This window comes from Vipera ursinii (genome assembly GCF_947247035.1).
Source record: "Vipera ursinii genome assembly, chromosome: 2".
In the NCBI taxonomy this organism is placed as follows: domain Eukaryota; kingdom Metazoa; phylum Chordata; class Lepidosauria; order Squamata; family Viperidae; genus Vipera; species Vipera ursinii.
In genome coordinates, this window is record NC_139513.1 from 104,734,613 (window position 1) to 104,740,881 (window position 6,269).

Here is a 6,269-nt window from a genome sequence, read left to right on the forward strand (position 1 = left end):
GAAGTTTTATTTGAGGAAGGGCTCTCATTTTAAGATTAATAGTCTGTAACGTCGGCCAGTGATTTTAGTGCAGATCAAGACAAACATTGCAGAATTCTATAATGATGGGCTTTATTTTCCCATTAAAAAAAAATGTTGGCTTTCCAGGCTAAACATACCCTATTGTCCATTCTGTCATTAGCTCAAGATATACAAGAGCAATAAATTCATCTACAGGGGCAAAATATTCATTTTGCAGATCACATGTGAATGCAATGTACAAAATGCTTAGCTGTTTGTATGAATGGGTATTTCTAATAAAATTAAATGGAAACTTTGATCCCAATTTCTCATATACGCTTTGAAAAAACAAAACAAAAATGAATATCGTTTTAATATCTTATGCTTGCCACTGAGTTAGTCTGGAAGACATCTACTTTCTATTTCCCTGTGTTGCTTATCTCTAGATTAACTCTCTCATCTTGATTCCCACCCACCCCCTTCTTCCAAAGATGAGATCAATTTTAGCAACAGGTTACAAACCTGATGTGATTATAACTCAAAACATGTCAGGATTTTTCTATTATCAGTTGTACACCAGGTATTTGAGCTGCCTAATACTGTATCTGAAGTAAAATTTCATGCACATAAAAACAGGCTGATATTCTTGGACTTTGTTATGATTGAATCTGTATGGTTTTAATTTCCTTTGTATGGTTGGAGAGGAATCCTTTTAAAATCAGCATCTACAAAGGAAAATGTTCTTTTTCAAAATATATAAAGCTTATAAAAGGGTTTGCTGTTATGATGTATTTGGTTACTAAAACTGAAATGGCCACCTGGCATGGACAGATAAAAATGCAGAAATGATTTTCAAAAGGTCAGCTATTTTTGATACTATCATATTTTTACAAGTCATAACAGTGAATCTAACTCACTAGAAACAAACACACTTGATATATCTTTTATGATTAGCAATATTATAATATTCGCACATACAAAAGATAAGTCAAAATTCAAGTGAGATGGATGATTTCCAGATGATGAAGCTAAAGAAAGAAAAATGAAAATGAATTATTGCAGGCTAAATGCAATTATTTTTGGATGACAGATGCAGAAATTATATGTTAACAACTGTCAAAATGAAAGAGTGAAAAGATTTATTTTTCTGTTGGAAAAAAAATCTGGTTATAATTTATATAACAGTCTTAACGGACTTTTTATTGGACAAAAAGTGAAGAGCACAGTATACAAATAGTTAACTATGGTTATCTCCTTATCAATTTCAGTTGTGTGCTAAATTAATGATGCAATGTTTCCTGAATATAGTTCTGAAGTACACACCATTGGGGTTATATATACTGCTCAAAAAAATAAAGGGAACACTTAAACAACACAATGTACTGTATTTAATAGTAGGATGTATTATCTTGTGTTCCCTTTATTTTTTTGAGCAGTATATTATTTTGCAGAGGGAGGACTAATGTAAGACTAAATAAAAAAAAACAAAGGTATGTTCAGCACAAATAACTATAACAGAGGTCTAGTAATTATTGTAATATTTCTTGGGGAATCTATGTTTCCATTTACTAACATTGTTTGGTCATTCGTATTTTGGCTTGCTAAACTATAATATGTACAAACCCAGGGAAAATGTGTCACCTGCGGATAAGCCAACCCTCAAATTTTTGAGTTTCTGTTTTAATTTGCACAATTGACTTATCTACACATGGCACATTTTTCATGGTATTTTGATTAAAAATTTGATGGACTGCTTATCTGTGGATGGGTTTATCCAGAGTATATATGGGATATAAGGATACTTTTAAAAAGCTGAGCGGAAAATCTACCTCATATATTCATCGATAAGCCCATTGGTAGATAAGCTGAACTCAATTTTGGGAGTGTATTTTGGCACCTAAAATTCTCTGCTGATCTGGAATTATATACAGTATCTGTAATACTCAAAATAGTATTTGGATTAAGATCTCTCTGAAACAGAACAACTGGAACCAATAACACCATGTTTTCTGAGTAGGGAGAGATTGCATTACTAAATTCTTCTGACACATAAAATTACAAAAGCATTCATCATTGATAACTTGGTGGATCTTATACAATTTTATAGACACTACTCATGTTAATATGGTGGATGAACTGCTGATAAACTTAAATTTAAAGGACACTTGATCATAAAGCTCCAAAGGGGATGTCTATTGGTATGCCTATCAGGGCTACTGTATCTTCTGTGAACATATCAATAACATATCACCAATATTTAAAACATGCCTGGATTAGACAACTTGAACAATAGTTTTCAATCTAAATGTACATTTGCATCTATTGAATGTGACTTCCATGAAAACTGGCTGTGCTTTGAGGGAGTTATAGCCACTGTGATTCGAATAGCATTCTGTTAGAAGAAAGAGATTGACAAACTGTGAATCTGTTTGCCAAAGACATGAATCATGTTACCAACCACATAAAGTTTCAATGGTACCAAGAGCCTTTTTTAAATATTAACATTTAAAAATGTTCCAGAAGTTATATCTTTTGAACCTATCATTTAAAATTTTATGACTCTGCTTTGCTAATATTAAAATGTAATTTGCTACGATGCACCAACCCGCAGGCAGAATTACTAGAAATGTGACTAAGAAAAAGGACTATTGGACTTAAAGAATTGGTAATGAAAAAGACGTTTTAATTGCTGGGTCACTAGTTCAAATGCAGGCCACATGGATTATTTCAACTCAATGGAATAGCTACTAATAATCAGTAGTTAGTAAAGTGTCTAATATTATAGGTCTATATTTGAAAATGCCAACTGAAGTATTTAATAGAGAAGTATGGAAGAATACATTATTTACAGAAGCTATAATTCTTACATAGTTCATATATAATATGATATTCATGTTACTTTGGTGATATATAATTACATTGTTTACATTTACTTAAAGGGTTTCATAGCCTCCATCTAGATTATAGTTATATAATCTTTTTCATATCAAGATAATCATGGAGAGAATTAAGACTGAAGAGAGGGGTCAGGGAAGAGAGAAATGAGCACATTATATTTCTTAAAAGCATTCAATTTTTTGGAGATGTTATGAAGTTTTTGGAGATGTTATGAAGGTCACTGTTTCAAAAAATATATAAAAATGGACAAAAATGGTCAAACTGTGTTTGTACAGTGTGTATAGAATTATGTTTTGTTCTATAAATACAGAGGAGAACAAGGTAAAAAGTATTTTGGCCTTCAACCATGCAAATTCCAAATTAGACAGATGATAGCTAGCTAGCTAGGTAGAACTTTGTTCAACTTATGTGGAGTGTGTGTGTGTGTGCGTGCACACACACACACAAACAAACATATATATATATATATATATATATATATATATATATATATATATATATATATATATATATATATATGTTTTCTGAGGTTTTCGCGGGTGTTTGTATGTGGATCTTTGGTCATTCGGGTTTTTTCCCACGTAGAGTTGAAGGTGTAAGAGCAACGTTTCGACGGAATCCCATATATATATATTAAAATGGCAATTAAAATAAACTATATGAGTTTAAAAGGAAGAAATGAAACCTCTCTGAACAGAGAAGGAACCGAACAGAGTGCAAAGGATTTGACCAGGATGATGTATATATTTTGTACCATCTCTTTCACTAGTTCAGACACCGTTAACTGACTTCAGTGGGCTTACATTTTTAACAATTGTGTGTGTCTCTGTGTGTGAGTGTGTGTGATATTTATCCAAATCATTAGAGGAAGTTTAATGCTGCCTTTGCTATTTTTGCAGCCAATTCTTCCTTTACCTATCCAGCAGTTGTTTCACTAACAGAGACTGCGTTCAGGAAATAAGAAGACTCCCCAACAACAACATTTTGCCTCTCACAAAGAGAACGTTTTCCTCCTAGAAACTCACAAACAACACATGGAAGCAATGAATTGCTCCAGCTAGTTGTTTCAGTAGCAGACATTTAAGTGGGACTTTTAACATGGTACCTTAATAAATATTTTACTTGCGGCAAAGACTTCTGCCATGAATTCATCTCCTTCTTTTCACAGCCTACTAAAACAAAGGGCTATTACCACTTCTGAAAAATAATTTTAAAAAATTAATTCTGAACAAGTGTCAAGAAATATTTCTGAATCCACCTCCTTTTCCTCAAATATTCTGTGGAGGATGAAGAGAAGAACTTCTCATCCTTTGTCTCCAAAGCAACTGTTGAAATACTTGCTTTAGCTCAAGGGAAACTTTACCTGAATTCAGTCCTCTTTCTTCTAGTAATTGATTTGTTTCACAGGAAGGAAATGAATCAACCCTCCTTTCTCCCCTGCTGAAATTCCTTGTGGGTCTCCACTTGTAATGGCTATTACAAACACAGCTTTATAGAGCGTCCAGAAGCATCTATCTATCCAAGAATCCATCTATATTTTGAAGCCAGCTTTAGCCTGAGATGCTTGATGTCCTATAACATTCAGGAACAGTTTAACTACTAAGGGAGTTGAACTGTCAGCCACTTAATGTTTGCAAATAGTTCAGCTCCTGTGAGAGAAATGAAAGGCCAGTTTGGCTAGGGAAAATGCAGAGCAAAGGGCAGAGGAACAATGTGGGCAAGTAACAGAACTGAATAGAAATGGTTCCCTGATGGTAGATCTAAGTTAAATAAGCTGCCAGATACTGACCTGAACATGACTTTTTAAGAACTACCATGGCAAAGTGCCTCATTGCACTCCCTCTCTCTGTCACTGTTCACAGATGCTCAGAGAGGAGATTGATGACAATAAAGAAGCCCATTTCATACAACAGTGCTTTGTTAGCAACCACATACTAGAGAGATTTCACAATTGTGGTAGTTAAAATATTCTTAATCCCCTCTTTATTCATGAGCTTTGGCTAATTCTGAATGATAGGAACTGTAGTCCTCAAAGCTGAAGCCAAGACAAAAGCAATTCCTATAATTAATAAGTTTGCTTCAGCCATGTTTGTACTTGAACTATGTTACTACTTGATTGCAATAAGGGAACATTTAGAGTGGAAATTAAAATTCTGGTCAGGACATTCACCATTGTAGCAAAATCATGTTTCACATAAGCATTGCATTAAGTCTCATATATGAAACCAAAGCATTCATAGATAAATAGATTACATACACACACATACATATACATATACATATTGCAATGTCGTGTGGTCGCACAGAGAGACGGACACTTGAGCTGGGTAGTACTTCTTTATTGGATCAGGAATGAATCTGGGCGAAGGGGTTATCTGGCATCTCTTTATACCTGCCCAGGTGAATTGTGACCAATAGATTCAAACCTGGGCTTCCCGCCAGTGCAGGTGGCCAATGGATTTAAACTCTGGCTTCCCTCCAGAGCTGACCATGCTCTGGGGCTGTCAACGACTTGCTCTATTCAGGCTTTCCCGCCAAAAGTGGTTATAGCCTGGAGCTGTCCAGCCCCCTGCTGTGCTGACATTCCATGTATGCTTTAAGAGCATACACTACACATATGCATACACACATACACACACACACACACACATACACATTTACATCTATACTATATATATATATATATATATATATATATATATATATATATATATATATATATATATATATATATATATATATGGATCCTTGGTTTTTCGGGTTTTTCCCCGCGTAGAACTAAAGGTGTAGGCGCAACGTTTCGACGGAATCCCATCCGTCATCATCAGGCTTTAGCTTCCTTCTTCTGGGAGAAGCATGTGGCTGTTTGTTCCTCTTTTTTAAACTGCCAGAGGGGGTGTGTTCTGTGGAGGTGTGCTCTGATTGGGTAGGGGACCAAGTGTGTTCTGATTGGGTGGGAGTGTGTTTTGAATGGTGGGTGTGTTCTGATTGGGTGGGGGGGTGTTCTGAGTGGATGGGCTGGTCTCAGCTGCCAGCTCCAGACCTGAGCTGGTGAGTTGTGCTGCTTTTGTTGGGCTTCGTGTTTGTGGTGGTGCCATGTTTTTATAGTGGGTGTCAGTTTGCTTATTGTGTGGTTTGGAGGGGTTTAAAGTGGCTGATGTTGCAGCTGTAGTTAGGTTTCTGTTTTGTGGTTGTGTGTCTTTATCGTTGTGGGTTCGGATTTGCTTTTTGAATGGTTGTGTGGTGGTGATGTCATGTGATGTTATCATGAGTTTGGGTCTGGTATCATTCTTGGTGGTTGGGCCTCGTCTGTCAATCAAGGCGGGTTTCCAAATGGCTGGTAGACGAGAGGTATCATCTCGTTTATTCAT